Below are 19,454 nucleotides of genomic sequence, written 5' to 3'. Positions count from 1 at the left end.
TTTGGAATGACGTGGAGAGGACATGTAATCACTGTCGCTGTTCAACGGAGACATTCATAAATGTGATTATCCAGCACAGGAGGTTGGTGGCACCTTAATTTGGGAGAATGGGCTCGTGTTAATGACTGGAGCGGAATTAGTGGAATAGTATCAAATACATCAAACGCATGGTTGCCAGGTCTTTGCCATTCCATTTGCTCCAATCAGCAGCATCCCTGTGTTATCCAGTAATGAAAGAATCCCCTCTGTGAAGAAGTGAAGCTGTGGCGAGGGCATTATAATGGCTCTGTGTTATAGCAGTAACACTACTGTGGCAATTGTATTTTTTTTACATGCTTCGTAAACAACAGGTACAGTATAGACTAACAGTGAAATGCTTACTTACAGGTCCTTTCCCGACAATGCAGAGTTAAAGATATACAATTAAATATGAAATGAGGAATATACTGTATATGCAGTGAATAACCAATAACAATAATGAGTAAAAATAACATGGCTTTATACAGGGAGTACCAGTACTTCATATTTTTTTAGGTAATTGAAGTAGCTATGTACATATAGTAGAGTAGATGTAACGTGACTAGGCAACAGGATAGACAATAGACAGTAGCAGCAGTGTATGTGGTATGTGTGTGTGTGTGTGTGTGTGTGTGTGTGTGTGTGTGTGTGTGTGTGTGTGTGTGTGTGTGTGTGTGTGTGTGTGTGTGTGTGTGTGTGTGTGTGTGTGTGTGTGTGTGTGTGTGTGTGTGTGCTATTTAGAAGTCTTGTTTAGAAGTCTCATGGCTTTGGGGTAGAAGCTGTTCAGGGTCCTGTTGGTTCCAGACTTGGTGCGCTGGTACTGTTTGCTGTGCGGTAGCAGAGAGAACAGTCTATGCCTTGGGTGGCTGGCATTTTTGGGCTATCCTCTGACACCGCCTGGTATAGAAGTCCTGGACGGCAAGGCGCTTGTCCCCAGTGATGTATTGGGCCGCACCCTCTGTAGCGCCTTGTGGTCGGGTGCCTTGCAGTTGCCGTACCAAGCGGTGATGCAGCCAGTCAAGTTGTTCTCAATGGTGCAGCTGTATAACTTTTTGAGGATCTTAGGGCCCATGCCAAATCTTTACAGCCTCATGAGGGGGAAGAGGCACTGTCGTGCCCTCTTCGCAACCGTGTGGTTGTGTGTTAACTATGTTAATTCCTTAGTGAGGTGGATACCGAAGAAATTTAATCTCTCGACCCGCTCGACTATAGCCCCATCGATGTGGATGGGGGCATGCTCGCCCCTCCATTTCCTGTAGTCCACGATCAGCTCCTTTGTCTTGCTGACGTTGAGGTTGACGTTTTACATTGATCTGGTCTAGTTCTTACATTGATCTGATCTAGTTTTTACATTGATCTGGTCTAGTTCTTACATTGATCTGGTCTAGTTCTTACATTGATCTGGTCTAGTTCTTACATTGATCTGATCTAGTTCTTACATTGATCTGGTCTAGTTCTTACATTGATCTGGTCTAGTTCTTACATTGATCTTGTCTAGTTTTTACATTGATCTGATCTTACATTGATCTGATCTAGTTCTAACATTGATCTGGTCTAGTTCTTACATTGATCTGGTCTAGTTTTTACATTGATCTGGTCTAGTTCTTACATTGATCTGGTCTAGTTCTTACATTGATCTGGTCTAGTTCTCACATTGATCTGGTCTAGTTCTTACATTGATCTGGTCTAGTTTTTACATTGATCTGATCTTACATTGATCTGATCTAGTTCTTACATTGATCTGGTCTAGTTCTTACATTGATCTGGTCTAGTTCTTACATTGATCTGGTCTAGTTCTTACATTGATCTGGTCTAGTTCTTACATTGATCTGGTCTAGTTCTTACATTGATCTGATCTAGTTTTTACATTGATCTGGTCTAGTTCTTACATTGATCTGGTCTAGTTTTTACATTGATCTGATCTTACATTGATCTGGTCTAGTTCTTACATTGATCTGGTCTAGTTTTTACATTGATCTGGTCTAGTTCTTACATTGATCTGGTCTAGTTCTTACATTGATCTGGTCTAGTTCTTACATTGATCTGGTCTAGTTTTTACATTGATCTGGTCTAGTTCTTACATTGATCTGGTCTAGTTTTTACATTGATCTGGTCTTGTTTTTACATTGATCTGGCCTAGTTTTTACATTGATCTGGTCTAGTTCTTACATTGATCTGGACTAGTTTTTACATTGATCTAGTCCAGTTTTTAACTGATGGTACCTCTGGTAGATCTCAATAAACCAGCAGGAGCAGATAGAAGAGTAGGCTGCAAGACCGGTCAATTCCCTTTTTTTGTGTTAAGAAGCCTCGAAAATTAACAGCTACATTTTACTTTTCTATTTTGGTCATTTGGCAGACGCTCTTACCCAGAGCGACTTACCGTCATTGACAGCTAAACCTGAAACTAACAGATTTTTTGTGGCTTAATGGTGTTACAATTTATTTTCCTTTTCATTCATTTGGATGTGGATTTCATCGATGTGGATGGGGGCATGCTCACCCCTCCATTTCCTGTAGTCCACGATCAGCTCCTTTGTCTTGCTGACGTTGAGGGAGAGGTTGTTGTCCTGGCACCACACGGCCAGGTCTCTGACCTCCTCCCTATAGGCTGTCTCATCGTTGTCAGTGATCAGTCCTACCACTGTTGTGTCGTCAGCAAACTTAATGATGTGGTTGGAGTCGTGCGCGGCCACGCAGTTGTGGGTGAACAGGGAGTACAGGAAGGGACTAAGCACACACCCCTGAGGGGCCTCCGTGTTGATGGTCAGCGTGGTGGATGTGTTTTTGCCTACCCTCACCGCCAGGGGCAGCCCATCACGAACTCCAAGTTCCAGTTTCAGAGGGAGGTGTTCAGTCCCAGGGTCCTGAGCTTGGTGATGAGCTTTGAGGGGACTATCATGTTGAATACTGAGCTGTAGTCAATGAACAGCATTCTTACATAGGTATTAATTTTGTCCAGGTGGGTGAGGGCAGTGTGGATTGCAATAGAGATTGTGTCATCTGTGGATCTGTTGGAGCGGTATGAGAATTGGAGTGGCGCCTGCTTGACTCCTGACAATTTGGTTTTTAAAAAATTCTGATGAAAGTAGCTCATTTTCAGCATAGAAATCCCCAATCATCTTGTTATTTGAATCTAACGATAACAGAACAATACATAAAATGTCTTATTTACAAAATCAATAGCAAAGACTGAAACACTTCTGAAAGAACAACAAAAAATATCCACAGTACGTGCATACAAACAAGGGTGGAATAGGGACAATATAGTCCAGGGCATGACTTTAAATAAGTTCTTAACCCACCCAGCCCATGTTCTGACAACTCTAACAAAAGCCCCAAATCTAAACATTGCGCCTGAGAGAATGACCTGCTAAGAGCAAACCGATGAGAGCCAAGCGGCTTTAAGTCCCCCACAGCTGCAAAGGCCTAAATGGAGCAGTGCCTTTATAAAAACGTACCCCCCCCCCCCCCCCCCCAGTTTGCTGGCTTGCATGACTGCTCTATTGGGTGAGTGCCTGAGTCAGAAGAGAAGAAGACAGCAAACTGCAGGAGGCCTAGTCTCAGGCCACACCCAGACTGGAAACTCACAACCCCAACCGTTAGCAGCTCCTAGCTACTCTCCAGATGACTATTTACCAGATTAAACTTGCCTGGCACAATGGAACCAATAGAATACTATCAAAACTTGAAATTCCATCTGGGTCTCCAGTCAGGCTAAAGCCAACGTTAACAGTATTTGAACGATTTCAAATAGTAGATGAACCCAGCTCTGCTATTTTCAGCTGGTCTAGACTACTAGGGGGACTTCCATCCTGACTGAAAAACATAACAGACCAGCTTTGTTTCCTCATTAGGGAAAGATTAGCCCCCAGGTACAGTAGAGTACATCTAAACATGGTAGGAGGACAAATTCATGTTATAAATAATTCCAACTAAATCACAATTTTTCTCCCTAGTAAAATCTGTCATAATAATGTCTGTGCTGATGAATGGAAGGGCTACCTTCTGCAGAATTATAACTCAACTAATTGTTTGTAAAGGCTTTCTTCCAGGGGTGAAGTAGAGGACCAAAGTGCAGCGCGGCTAGTGTTAAACATGTTTAATACAAGAACAAGTGAAACACTACAAACATACAAAATAACAAATGTGCAAAACCGATACAGACCTATCTGGTGCAGAACACAAACACAGAGACAGGTAACAAACACCCACAAAATCCCAACACAAAACAAGCCTCCTATATATGAGTCTCAATCAGAGACAACGACTACCATCTGTCTCTGATTGAGAACCCACACTAGGCTGACATAGAAACAGACAAACTAGACACACAACATAGAATTCCCACCCAGCTCACGTCCTGACCAACTAAACACATACAAAACAACAGAAAACAGGTCAGGAACGTGACAGAACCCCCCCCTCAAGGTGCGAACTCCGGGCGCACCCCTAAAACTCAAGGGGAGGGTCTGGGTGGGCATCTGTCCGCGGTGGCGGCTCCGGCGGTGGACGAGGGCACCACTCCACCATTGTCTTTGTCCACCTCCTTAGCGTCCCTTGAGTGGCGACCCTCGCCCCCGACCATGGTCCAGGAACCTTCACCAACTCCCCTCTACAATAGAGGAGACAACTCAGGACAGAGAGGTAGTTCAGGACAAAGAGGTAGCTCAGGACAGAGAGGTAGCCCAGGACAGAGAGGTAGCTCAGGCCAGAGGGACAACTCCGGACTAGTGGCAGCTCCGGACTGAGTGGCAGCTCATGACTGGAGGGCAGCTCATGACTGGAGGGCAGCTCATGACTGGAGGGCAGCTCATGATTGGAGGGCAGCTCATGACTGGAGGGCAGCTCATGACTGGAGGGCAGCTCATGACTGAAGGGCAGCTCATGACTGAAGGGCAGCTCATGACTGTAGGGCAGCTCTGGCAGCTCCTGACTGGCTGGCGTCTCTGGCAGCTCCTGACTGGCTGGCGTCTCTGGCGGCTCCTGACTGGCTGGCGTCTCTGGCGGCTCCTGACTGGCTGGCGTCTCTGGCGGCTCCTGACTGGCTGGCGGCTCTGGCGGCTCCTGACTGGCTGGCGGCTCTGGCGGCTCCTGACTGGCTGGCGGCTCTGGCGGCTCCTGACTGGCTGGCGGCTCTGGCGGCTCCTGACTGGCTGGCGGCTCTGGCGGCTCCTGACTGGCTGGCGGCTCTGGCGGCTCCTGACTGGCTGGCGGCTCTGGCGGCTCCTGACTGACGGACGGCTCTAATGGCTCGGGACAGACGGACGGCTCTAATGGCTCGGGACAGACGGGCGGCTCTAATGGCTCGTGGCAGACGGATGGCTCAGACGGCGCTGGGCAGACGGATGGCTCAGACGGCGCTGGGCAGACGGATGGCTCAGACGGCGCTGGGCAGACGGATGGCTCAGACGGCGCTGGGCAGACGGATGGCTCAGACGGCGCTGGGCAGACGGATGGCTCAGACGGCGCTGGGCAGACGGATGGCTCAGACGGCGCTGGGCAGACGGATGGCTCAGACGGCGCTGGGCAGACGGACGGCTCAGACGGCGTTGGGCAGACGGGCAGTTCAGACGGCGTTGGGCAGACGGGCAGTTCAGGCGCCGCTGGGCAGACGGGCAGTTCAGGCGCCGCTGGGCAGACGGCAGACTCTGGCCGGCTGAGACGCACTATAGGCCTGATGCGTGGTGCCGGAACTGGAGGTACCGGGCTGAGGGCACGCACCTCAGGGCGAGTGCGGGGAGGAGGAACAGGGCTCTGGCGATGCACTGGAAGCCTGGTGCGTGGTGTAGGCACTGGTGGTACTGGGCTGGGGCGGGAAGGTGGCGCCGGATATACCGGACCGTGAAGGAGGACACGCGCTCTTGAGCACCGAGCCTCTCCAACCTTACCAGGTTGAATGGTCCCCGTAGCCCTGCCAGTGCGGCGAGGTGGAACAACCCGCACTGGGCTATGCAGGCGAACCGGGGACACCACCTGTAAGGCTGGTGCCATGTACGCCGGCCCGAGGAGACGTACTGGAGGCCAGATATGTTGGGCCGGCTTCATGACATCCGGCTCGATGCCCAACCTAGCCCTCCCAGTGCGGCAAGGTGGAATAGCCCGCACTGGGCTAAGCACGCGTACTGGGGACACCGTGCGCTTTACCGCATAACACGGTGTCTGACCAGTACGACGCCCTCTCACTCCACGGTAAGCCCGGGGAGTTGGCTCAGGTATCCAACCCGGCTTCGCCACACTCCCCTTTAGCCCCCCCCCCCCCCAAGAAATTTTTGGGTGAGCCTCTCGGGCTTCCAGCCTCTCTTACGTGCTGCCTCCTCAATCCACCGCTCCTGGGCTGTGGCTGCCTCCTTCTCCTCCCGAGAGCAGCGATTCTCTCCCACCTTTGCCCAGGGTCCTTTTCCGTTTATGATTTCCTCCCATGACCATTCCTCCTGGTACCGCTGCTGCTGTTGCTGCTGCCCGTTGCCACGCTGCTTGGTCCGGGTTTGGTGGGTGTTTCTGTAAAGGCTTTCTTCCAGGGGTGAAGGAGAGGACCAAAGTGCAGCGCGGCTAGTGTTAAACATGTTTAATACAAGAACAAGTGAAACACTACAAACATACAAAATAACAAATGTGCAAAACCGATACAGACCTATCTGGTGCAGAACACAAACACAGAGACAGGTAACAAACACCCACAAAATCCCAACACAAAACAAGCCTCCTATATATGAGTCTCAATCAGAGACAACGACTACCATCTGTCTCTGATTGAGAACCCACACTAGGCTGACATAGAAACAGACAAACTAGACACACAACATAGAATTCCCACCCAGCTCACGTCCTGACCAACTAAACACATACAAAACAACAGAAAACAGGTCAGGAACGTGACATTGTTAGTGGCCCATTGAGGAAATACCATATTCTCTCTGGTAGGCTTCACTAGGAGGGAGCACATCCAGACTGAAGTCAAACTTAGAAACACAGAAAACAGAAATCCCTGGGAGCTCATCAAAGAGCATATTCACGAAGCAAAAGGGAACACTAAAAGTAAACACTGAGCTAAACGGAGCCATTGAAATGTAACAGAAGTTCTGATGAAAGAGAAACTCGTGCAAGGTTTTAAGGAACAGAGAAAACAGCTCAGTCGGAAAGGGTTTATTATGGTAATCATTTAGGGGGTGCTTATATTTGTCCTGTTACACACAGATGTGTAATGGAAAAGTGTTTCTTGCATATCCCAACTCCCCCTGAGACACCCGCAGAGAGTGGGGTCACGGCAAGGGTCACCATAGTTCATGCACCCCTGGAGCAATTATGGTTAGGTGTCTTGCTCAAGGGCACATCGGCAGATTTTTCACCTTGTCTGCTCCTCAATTCAAATCAGCGACCTTTTGGTTAATGGACCAAACCTTGAGTTAGCCAAAATGAAAAACTTCACTCTGGGAAAAGTGAAATAATGCTTTTTAAATGCTAATAACTATTATTCATGTTTAGAGGTGAATTGTTCAAATCTTGAAACGTTTTTTCACAAGTGACTCATTTGATGTGACCAAACCTCAAATCTGACGCCACACACACTCACACACACTATCACACATGCATACACACTTTCACCCTATACGATGCTGCTGCTATTTATTATTATTTATCCTGCTGCCTAGTCACTTTTTACCGTTGCCTACATGTACATATTAACTTCCACCTTATCCCTGCACATTTTGATGTGGTATTGGTACTGGCCGTGTATATACAGTAGCTCACATTTTGATGTGGTATTGGTACTGGCCGTGTATATACAGTAGCTCACATTTTGATGTGGTATTGGTACTGGCCGTGTATATACAGTAGCTCACATTTTGATGTGGTATTGGTACTGGCCGTGTATATACAGTAGCTCACATTTTGATGTGGTATTGGTACTGGCCGTGTATATACAGTAGCTTACATTTTGATGTGGTATTGGTACTGGCCGTGTATATACAGTAGCTTACATTTTGATGTGGTATTGGTACTGGCCGTGTATAGACAGTAGCTTACATTTTGATGTGGTATTGGTACTGGCCGTGTATAGACAGTAGCTCACATTTTGATGTGGTATTGGTACTGGCCGTGTATATACAGTAGCTCACATTTTGATGTGGTATTGGTACTGGCCGTGTATATACAGTAGCTTACATTTTGATGTGGTATTGGTACTGGCCGTGTATAGACAGTAGCTCACATTTTGATGTGGTATTGGTACTGGCCGTGTATAGACAGTAGCTCACATTTTGATGTGGTATTGGTACTGGCCGTGTATAGACAGTAGCTCACATTTTGATGTGGTATTGGTACTGGCCGTGTATATACAGTAGCTCACATTTTGATGTGGTATTGGTACTGGCCGTGTATAGACAGTAGCTCACATTTTGATGTGGTATTGGTACTGGCCGTGTATAGACAGTAGCTCACATTTTGATGTGGTATTGGTACTGGCCGTGTATAGACAGTAGCTCACATTTTGATGTGGTATTGGTACTGGCCGTGTATAGACAGTAGCTCACATTTTGATGTGGTATTGGTACTGGCCGTGTATAGACAGTAGCTCACATTTTGATGTGGTATTGGTACTGGCCGTGTATATACAGTAGCTCACATTTTGATGTGGTATTGGTACTGGCCGTGTATATACAGTAGCTCACATTTTGATGTGGTATTGGTACTGGCCTTGTATAGACAGTAGCTCACATTTTGATGTGGTATTGGTACTGGCCGTGTATATACAGTAGCTCACATTTTGATGTGGTATTGGTACTGGCCGTGTATAGACAGTAGCTCACATTTTGATGTGGTATTGGTACTGGCCGTGTATAGACAGTAGCTCACATTTTGATGTGGTATTGGTACTGGCCGTGTATAGACAGTAGCTCACATTTTGATGTGGTATTGGTACTGGCCGTGTATAGACAGTAGCTCACATTTTGATGTGGTATTGGTACTGGCCGTGTATAGACAGTAGCTCACATTTTGATGTGGTATTGGTACTGGCCGTGTATATACAGTAGCTTACATTTTGATGTGGTATTGGTACTGGCCGTGTATAGACAGTAGCTCACATTTTGATGTGGTATTGGTACTGGCCGTGTATATACAGTAGCTCACATTTTGATGTGGTATTGGTACTGGCCGTGTATATACAGTAGCTCACATTTTGATGTGGTATTGGTACTGGCCGTGTATAGACAGTAGCTTACATTTTGATGTGGTATTGGTACTGGCCGTGTATAGACAGTAGCTCACATTTTGATGTGGTATTGGTACTGGCCGTGTATAGACAGTAGCTCACATTTTGATGTGGTATTGGTACTGGCCGTGTATAGACAGTAGCTCACATTTTGATGTGGTATTGGTACTGGCCGTGTATAGACAGTAGCTCACATTTTGATGTGGTATTGGTACTGGCCGTGTATATACAGTAGCTCACATTTTGACGTGGTATTGGTTCTGGCCGTGTATATACAGTAGCTCACATTTTAACGTGGTATTGGTACTGGCCGTGTATATACAGTAGCTCACATTTTGACGTGGTATTAGTACTGGCCGTGTATATACAGTAGCTCACATTTTGATGTGGTATTGGTACTGGCCGTGTATAGACAGTAGCTCACATTTTGATGTGGTATTGGTACTGGCCGTGTATAGACAGTAGCTTACATTTTGATGTGGTATTGGTACTGGCCGTGTATAGACAGTAGCTCACATTTTGACGTGGTATTGGTTCTGGCCGTGTATATACAGTAGCTCACATTTTGACGTGGTATTGGTACTGGCCGTGTATATACAGTAGCTCACATTTTGACGTGGTATTAGTACTGGCCGTGTATAGACAGTAGCTCACATTTTGATGTGGTATTGGTACTGGCCGTGTATAAACAGTAGCTCACATTTTGATGTGGTATTGGTACTGGCCGTGTATAGACAGTAGCTCACATTTTGATGTGGTATTGGTACTGGCCGTGTATAGACAGTAGCTCACATTTTGATGTGGTATTGGTACTGGCCGTGTATAGACAGTAGCTCACATTTTGATGTGGTATTGGTACTGGCCGTGTATAGACAGTAGCTCACATTTTGATGTGGTATTGGTACTGGCCGTGTATAGACAGTAGCTCACATTTTGATGTGGTATTGGTACTGGCCGTGTATAGACAGTAGCTCACATTTTGATGTGGTATTGGTACTGGCCGTGTATAGACAGTAGCTCACATTTTGATGTGGTATTGGTACTGGCCGTGTATAGACAGTAGCTCACATTTTGATGTGGTATTGGTACTGGCCGTGTATAGACAGTAGCTCACATTTTGATGTGGTATTGGTACTGGCCGTGTATATACAGTAGCTCACATTTTGATGTGGTATTGGTACTGGCCGTGTATATACAGTAGCTCACATTTTGATGTGGTATTGGTACTGGCCGTGTATATAATACAGTAGCTTACATTTTGGTGGGTTTATTTATTGCGTGCTTATTTTTATCTGACCTAGTGTTGTTTCTGTGCTTTTTTAAGACCATATTCTGGATATTCTATTTGGTGCCTCTGATTGTTGAGCAAGATCTTGCAAGTAAGTATTCCACTGTATGGTTTACGACTGTTGTATTCTGTCATGTGACAAATACATTTTTATTTGATTAGATTTTTTCCTCAGTGGAATTGTGCAGGGGTTGCCATGATGTCGTTGACCCCCTGAAACATAGTAAATATACCAAGCATACTCCTTTCACCTCTACGAGTACACTCAATATGGCCACCAGTCCACCCACCATGGAATGTTGACTTGAATGGGAATGTTCATTCTAGTCATTATCATTTTTTGCTGCCAGGACACCTCTGCTGCTCATCATTAGAACACCTGACACCAGGATGAAACCTGAGACCAAAGTGTCCACTTGTGGTGAACTAACCAGTTCAATAGGGAGGCAACAATGTTTGTACCATGTTTTGTGCTGCTACCGTGTTGCTGCCTTGCTATGTTGTTGTCTTAGGTCTCTCTTTATGTAGTGTTGTGCTGTCTCTCTTGTCGTGATGTGTGTTTTGTCCTATATATATTTTTGTATAATATATTTTTTAAATCCCAGCCCCTGTCCCCACAGGAGGCCTTTTGCCTTTTGGTAGGCTGTCATTGTAAATAAGAATTTGTTCTTAACTGACTTGCCTAGTTAAATAAAGGTTAAATAAATTAAAACAAATTAAAACAAGACTGGTGTGTTTCAAGTAACTTAGCCCAACATTCCACTCACATTTGAAGTTGTTTTCCAATCTCAGATTCAAATATAATCCTCTTTACAAATTCACACACAATACCACATCCATGAAATACAGAAAACAAAACTTAATTAAGTTCCTAGAAATATCGAATAAAATTGAATCCAATTTTATTAGTCACATGTGCCGAATACAACAGGTGGAGACCTTACAGTGAAATGCTTACTTACAAGCCCCTAACCAACAATGCAGTTTAAAAAAACTAATAAAAATAAGAAATAAAGAAACAAGTAATTAAAGAGCAGCAGTAAAATAACAATAGCGAGACTATGTACAGGGGGTACCGGTAATGAGTCAATGTGCGGGGGCAGCGTAGTCAAAGTAATTGAGGTAAAATGTACATGTAGGTAGAGTTATTAAAGTGACTAGATAAGATAATAATAGATAATAACAGAGAGTAGCAGCGGCGTAAAAGAGGGGGGCAATGCAAATAGACTGGGTAGCAATTTGATTATATGTTCAGGAGTCTTATGGCTTGGGGGTAGAATCTGTTTGGAAGCCTCATGGACCTAGACTTTGCACTCCGGTACCGCTTGCCGTGTGGTAGCAGAGAGAACAGGGTGGCTGGAGACTTTGACAATTTTTAGGGGCTTCCTCTGACACCCCCTGGTATAGAGGACCTGGATGGCAGGAAGTTTGTCCCCAGTGATGTACTGGGCCGTACGCACTACCCTCTGTAGTGCGATGCGGTCGGAGGCCGAGCAGTTGCCATACCAGGCAGTGTGTCACGACTTCCGCCGAAGTTGGCTCCCCTGCCTGTTCGGGCGGTGCTCGGCGGTCGTCGTCACCGTCCTACTAGCCGCCACCGATCCCTTTTTCGTTTGTCTGTTTGTTGTGTCTTATTAGTTTCACTTGTGTTTCTGTTTTCGGTTAATGAGCTTCCCTATATGTAGTAGGTAGACCCGCCCTTGTTTTGTGCGGGATTGTCTTTATGTTACGTCTGTGTGTTTTAGGTAGAGGTGTATTTATTTTTCTATTACTTGGCACCCTGTGTTTTTGGGTTATTCAAGTTGTTCGCTGCGCCCTATATGTTTGGGCTTATTCATGTTTTTGTGTGCTATAGTAAAGGAGCACTTTTCGCAATTGGAACTCTCTGCGTCTGATTCCTTCACCCACCTAATCCCGCGTGACACAGCGATGCCTGGTATGGCAGGATGCTCTCGATCGTGGAGCTAAAGAACCTTTTGAGGATCTGATGACCCATGGGTTGTGCTTGGGGGGGGGGGCATGCTCGGTCCTCCTTTTCTTGTAGTCCACAATCATCTCCTTTGTCTTGATCACGATGAGGGAGAGGTTGTTGTCCTGGCAGCACACGACCAGGTCTCTGACCTCCTCCCTATAGGCTGTCTCGTCGTTGTCGGTGATCAGGCCTACCACTGTTGTGTCATAGGCAAACTTATTGATGGTGTTGGAGTTGCGCCTGGCCATGCAGTCATGAGTGAACAGCGAGTACAGGAGGGGACTGAGCAAGCACCCCTGAGGGGCCCCCGTGTTGAGGATCAACGTGGCGGATGTGTTGTTACCTACCCTTACCCTTGGGGTTGGCCCGTCAAGAAGTCCAGGATCCAGTTGCGGAGGGAGGTGTTTAGTCCCAGGGTCCTTTATTATTATTTTTTCATTTAACCTTTATTTAACTAGGCAAGTCAGTTAAGAACAAATTTTTATTTACAATGACGGCCTACCGGGGAACAGTGGGTTAACTGCCTTATTTAGGGGCAGAACAACAGATTTGTACCTTGTCAGCTCATGGATTCGATTCAGCAATCTTTCGGTTACCGGCCCAACGCTCTAACCACTAGGCTACCTGCCGCCCCAACAAGAGCAGCAGTAATGAGCTTTAAGGGCACTATGGTGTTGAACGCTGAGCTGTAGTCAATGAACAGTATTCTCACATAGGTGTTCCTTTTGTCCAGGTGGGAAAGGTCAGTGTGGAGTGCAATAGAGATTGGATCTGTTAGGGCGGTATGCAAATTGGAGTGGGTCTAGGGTTTCTGGGATAATGGTGTTGATGTGAGCCATGACCAGCCTTTCAAAGCACTTCATGGCTATAGACGTGAGTGCTACGGGTCGGTAGTCATTTACGCAGGTTCCCTTAGTGTTCTTGGGCACAGGGACTATGGTGGTCTGCTTGAAACATGTTGGTATTACAGACTCGGACAGCGAGAGGTTGAAAATGTCAGTGAAGACACTTGCCAGTTGGTCAGCACATGCTCGGAGTACACATCCTGGTAATCCATCTGGCCCTGCGGCCTTGTGAATGTTGCCCTGTTTTAAGGTCTTACTCACATTGGCTGCGGAGAGCATGATCACACAGTCGTCCGGAACAGCTGGTGCTCTCATGCATGTTTCAGTGTTATTTGCCTCGAAGCGAGCATAGAAGTAGTTTAGCTCGATTGGTAGGCATGTGTCACTGGGCAGCTCTCGGCTGTGCTTCCCTTTGTAGTCTGTAATGGTTTGCAAGCCCTGCCACATCCGAAGAGCGTCGGAGCCGGTGTAGTACGATTCGATCTTAGTCCTGTATTGACGCTTTGCTTGTTTGATGGTTCATCGGAGGGCATAGCGGGATTTCTTATAAGCTTCCGGGTTAGAGTCCCTCTCCTTGAAAGCGGAAGCTCTAGCCTTTAGCTCAGTGCGGATGTTGCCTGTAATCCATGGCTTCTGATTGGTGTATGTGCAGTCACTGTGGGGACGACGTCATCAATGCACTTATTGATGAAGCCAATGACTGATGTGGTGTACTCCTCAATGCCATCGGATTATTCCCGGAACATATTCCAGTCTGTGCTAAAAGTTCTGTAGCTTAGCATCTGCTTCATCTGATCACCTTTTTATTGACCTAGTCACTGGTGCTTCCTGTTTGCTTATGACAGAATACATCTCATTGAGTAGGGCCTTAGCGCCAGCATCGGTCTGTGGTAGTATGTAGACAGCTACAAAAAAATACAAATGAAAACTCTCTAGGTAGATAGTGTGGTCTACAGCTTATCATGAGATACTCTACCTCAGGTGAGCAAAACCTGGAGACTTCCTTAGATATCGTGCACCAGCTGTTGTTTACAAATGCATAGTCCGCCCCTCTTGTCTTACCAGACTCAACTGTTCTATCCTGCCGATACAGCGTATAACCAGCAGCGTTCAGCCACGACTCCATGAAGCATAAGATATTACAGTTTTTAATGTCCCGTTGGTAGTTTAATCTTCCTCGTAGGTCGTCGATTTTATTTTCCAATGATTGCATGTTAGCTAGTAGAACGGAAGGCAGTGGCGGTTTATTTCATCGCCTACAAATTCTCAGAAGGCAGTCCAACCTCGGTCCTCTTTTTCTCCATCTTCTCTTCACGCCACTGACTTTGATTTGGGCCTGTTCCCGGGAAAGCAGGATGTCCTTCACTTCGGGCTCGTCGGACTCGTTAAAGGAAAAAAAGTTTGTGGTGCTGCCAGTTTGTGGTGAGTAACCACTGTTCTGATGTCCAGAAGTTATTTTCGGGCATAAGAGAAGGTAGCAACAACATTATGTACAGAATAAGTTAAAAAATAAGTGACAAACAACGCAAAAAAATGAACAAAAAAAACACAGTTGGTTAGGAGCACGTAAAACGCCATCTTCTCCGGCGCCATGAAACAAAGAAAAGAGATATAAAAAAAGAGAGATGGATGTTATGACAGAAATATATGTAGCCCAACATAAGTGATACAAATAACTTATTCAGAGCATTATTATTTCAGAGCGTTAATAAATAGAAAGCAGTCCAGCCATATTGAGGAGGTGAATACCAGTCATTAATTCCCATTATGGCCGGATGGGTCAACTCCCATTGAATTGCCAATAGTCCAGCAGAAGGGAAGGATAGGGCACTCCAGCTCCTGGGTTGGGGAGCAATGTCTGTGTTCCAAATGGCACCCTAATTACCTATATAGTGCCTTACTTTTGATCAGACCCATTAATTTAAAAGTAGTGCCCTACATAGGGAATAGGGTGCCATTTGAAACAGAGCCCTTCCATGTTAGTGGGCTGTTCCTGAGAGCACCGCCATCATTAGTCATCATCTGCAACTGTCTGATTATCATAATGAGTGGGTCTCTGTTGACAGCCAGAGTGAGTGCACAAGAGATAATGCCCAAATTGACCTGCAAAGTAAGACCCTCCAACCGCCCTTCACAGGAGGAGTAGTGCGCCCCACCTTCTCTCCAACCTATCCCCTCCGCTCTTCACCTCTCCCCTCCTCTTCAACCTCCACTCCAGCATCAATCAGGTCCGTTTATGGAGGTGAGTGCAGCTCTGTTCGCCCACCACCACTGCTGCTGTGTTCGTTTGAGCTATTTTACAACAGTGAAAATAGGGAGACATTACCAAGCAGAAATATGTCATTATAGCTATTACGTACGCCCCGGGACCAACAACTGACCAAAGTTCCTGTGTAGAGATTTTGTAAGTTCAGTTCTCAGGAAATTACATTGGCCACATTTGTTTTTACTCCAATAACCATAAAATGCACTTAAAGGGTATAATATCAAACTTCCCCTAGTAACTGTACATTTATTTGACCAACACTATGTAACTTTATTTTTCCTTACTGAGCTCACCTTTAAGGAGATTGTGTTTACTCTGCAATGGAGGACAGGCAACTCTGGAGGACCCACATTTCATCCCGTCGATCCTAGACAACCAGATGATGATGTAACTTTACAGTCTTCTACTTTCATCAGTATTTAATTTTATTTAAATTTTATTTAACTAGGCAAGTCAATTAAGAACAAATTCTTATTTACAATAACGGCCTACCCTGGCCAAACCCTAATCCGGACGACTCCGGGCCAATTGTGCGCCACCCTATAGGACTCCCAATCACGGCCGGTTGTGATACAGCCTCGAATCAAACCAGGGTCTGTAGTGATGCCTATAGCACTGAGATGCAGAGCCTTAGACCACTGCGCCACTCGGGAACCCCTACCATCAGTAAACTACCATCAGTAAACTACCATCAGTCAACTACCACCAGTCAACTACCACCAGTAAACTACCACCAGTCAACTACCATCAGTAAACTACCATCAGTAAACTACCATCAGTAAACTACCATCAGTCAACTACCACCAGTCAACTACCACCAGTAAACTACCACCAGTCAACTACCACCAGTCAACTACCACCAGTAAACTACCATCAGTAAACTACCACCAGTCAACTACCATCAGTCAACTACCATCAGTCAACTACCATCAGTAAACTACCATCAGCTGTCAGAAAGAGCTAACAGTAGCCTAAAGGCACCCACATACTAGTTTGGTCCTAGCAGAACTCAGCTAGGCGAAGCAAACGTCTGTGCCTCGCATACTCCCTTAAAAGACCATCACTTGAAAAACGAGATATAAGTGACAATATTACTGTTTGTTCCTCTTGAGACTATAATTCAAAATAGTCTGAATTAATCTAAGATAACTTCTTATGGTTGCAGCCCGACACCGGTACACTTATGACAACATCCAGCTCAAGTGCAGGGCGCGAAATTCAAAAGATATTTTTTTTAAATATTTAACTTTCACACATTAACAAGTCCAAGACACCAGATGAAAGGTACACATCTTGTGAATCAAGCCAACATGTCCGATTTTTAAAATGTTTTACAGGGAAGACACAATATGTAAATCTATTAGCTAACCACGTTAGCAAAAGACACCACTATTCTTACTCCATCAGTTTTTACTCCATCAGAAGCTATCACAAATTCGACCAAATAAAGATATAAATAGCCACTAACCAAGAAACAACCTCATCAGATGACAGTCTGATAACATATTTATTGTATAGCATATGGTTTGTTCGAAAAATTTGCATATTTCAGGTATAAATCATAGTTTACATTTCAGCTACAATCAGAAATTGCACCGAAAGCAGCCATAATATTTACAGACACCAACGTCAAATACCTAATTACTCATCATAAAACATTTCTGAAAAATACATAGTGTACAGCAATTGAAAGACAGGCATCTTGTGATTCCAGACAATATTTCCGATTTATTAAATGTTTTACAGCGAAAACAAAATGTAGCGCTATATTAGCGTAGCCACAATAGCCAGAAACACTTGGGCGCCCACGACCAGTTCACATGCACGACAGATATTAGAAATAGCATCATAAAATGTTTCTTACTTTTGGTGATCTTCCGTCAGAATGTTGGACAAGGTGTCCTTTGTCCAGAACAGTCGTTGTTTTGATCTGGAACGGCAAATATCCCTCTTCATTTAGCATGGGCACTTGCCAAGTGGCACGGATCACTCCAACGTCAACAAAGTCAGAGAACGGAACACGGCAAAACTCCCGGAAAAATTTCAATAATCTGATTAAACTATATTGAAAAACATACGTTACGATGATATGGTCAAATGTATCAAATAAAATCTAAGGCGGAGATGTTAGTCGTCCATAACGGGAGCAAAACAGAAGCCAAATCCATGTCCTCTTTCGCGCGCTCCAGAAACAGGAAGTGGACGGTCACGTCAAAGAAATAGCTTTTATTCCACCTCAGACCAAGATAAACACAAAATTTCTTCTCTCTCAGCCTCTTGACACCCAGAGGAAGGCGTATGAAGTGTACGTAGACTCTTACGTATCATGACCATGTATAGGCAGGAAGTTGAACAGAGCATATATTTCTGACATTCCACTTCCTTGTCAAGAAAAGTGCTGCAGAATGAGTTCTGTTTCACTCAGAGAAATAATTCAAACGGTTTTAGAAACTAGAGAGTGTTTTCTATCCAATAGTAATAATAATATGCATATTGTACGAGCAAGAATTGAGTACGAGGCCGTTTGAAATGGGCATCTTTTATCTGGCTACTCAATACTTTCCCTTGCAGCCATAACAGGATAATATATTTGGTGCAGTATTTCCCAAGTGAAAACATTTGCATGAAAACTAGTCATCTCTTGTTGAATGACAACAAACACTTATTTGAAGAATCCCATCCATATTTCCCACTCCTACTAAGAGTAGTACTGTTGACCAATCATCGGCGAAGGGGGCGTAGACTTCAGCTGCCGAACTTCGACATGCCTCAAGAAATTGTGTATACAAACACGAAAAAAAAACCTTCCAAACACCAAAACGTCACAAAAACTTATCCTAATATATGCGCAAGCTGTTTAAACTGGGAAGCATGCAACAGGCTTTAAGGGGAAGTCAGAGGGAAGCTATGCTAGAGAAACTGTTTTTAGGGTCTTTTGCTGACTGACCTTTGAGGTTGACTGGCTGTCACTCCCAACTGACCTACGGTCAGCTGAGCTCTCCACACACCAGACTTGGGTTCAATTACTATTTGAAATCATTCAAATACTTTAAGTGTTTTCTTTAGCCTGCCTGGAGTAAGGTTTGCACTCTTTGTATCCATTCTGGGTTCATTGGAACAGCCAAACTCAATCAAGAGTATTTGAAAGTAAGCAGTAGGCCTTTCTTTGGACAATGTATACCAGGTGTATAATATACCTATCACTAATAATGTGTGAAATTTGAAATGACTATGAATAGTGTTTGAACCCAGGACTGACACACACACACACACACACACACACACACACACACACACACACACACACACACACACACACACACACACACACACACACATACAGCCAGTCAATACGCACAGGTGATGTTGCCACTCCATCAGACAGATCAAACACTACAGCTACAGCTGCATTCCTCCTCTCAAACTAACAGGATTAGCGTATTTATTCAACACTGTTGGCTGGGCCAGCCAAACTTAACACCCTTGATCATTAATGCCATGCCGGCCACATGAGAAAATGAACAACATTGACTGGGCTATGAGATGTTAAAGGGAAAATCCACTCAAAAACGATATCAATGTTTATTTTTTCCTCAGTCCACTGTTGATACAGTCCCAAACTGTTTTGCATGTCAGAAGTCAAGTTTTCAAGATATTGGACTTTCAAGATGGAAAGTTAATCTTACAGTTAGTGGATTGTTTTCCACGCAAAGAGAAAGTCACATCAAGGCTCATTACATCATCAGACCAGGGAGTGCGAGACTGAGACAGAGAGACAGAGACAGAGAGACAGAAACAGAGAGACAGAAACAGAGAGACAGAGACAGAGAGACAGAGAGAGAGATGGAAAC

This window comes from Salvelinus namaycush, chromosome 15 (genome assembly GCF_016432855.1).
Source record: "Salvelinus namaycush isolate Seneca chromosome 15, SaNama_1.0, whole genome shotgun sequence".
In the NCBI taxonomy this organism is placed as follows: domain Eukaryota; kingdom Metazoa; phylum Chordata; class Actinopteri; order Salmoniformes; family Salmonidae; genus Salvelinus; species Salvelinus namaycush.
The sequence above is the reverse complement of the archived record's forward strand: the minus strand, read 5'-3'. Positions refer to the sequence as shown.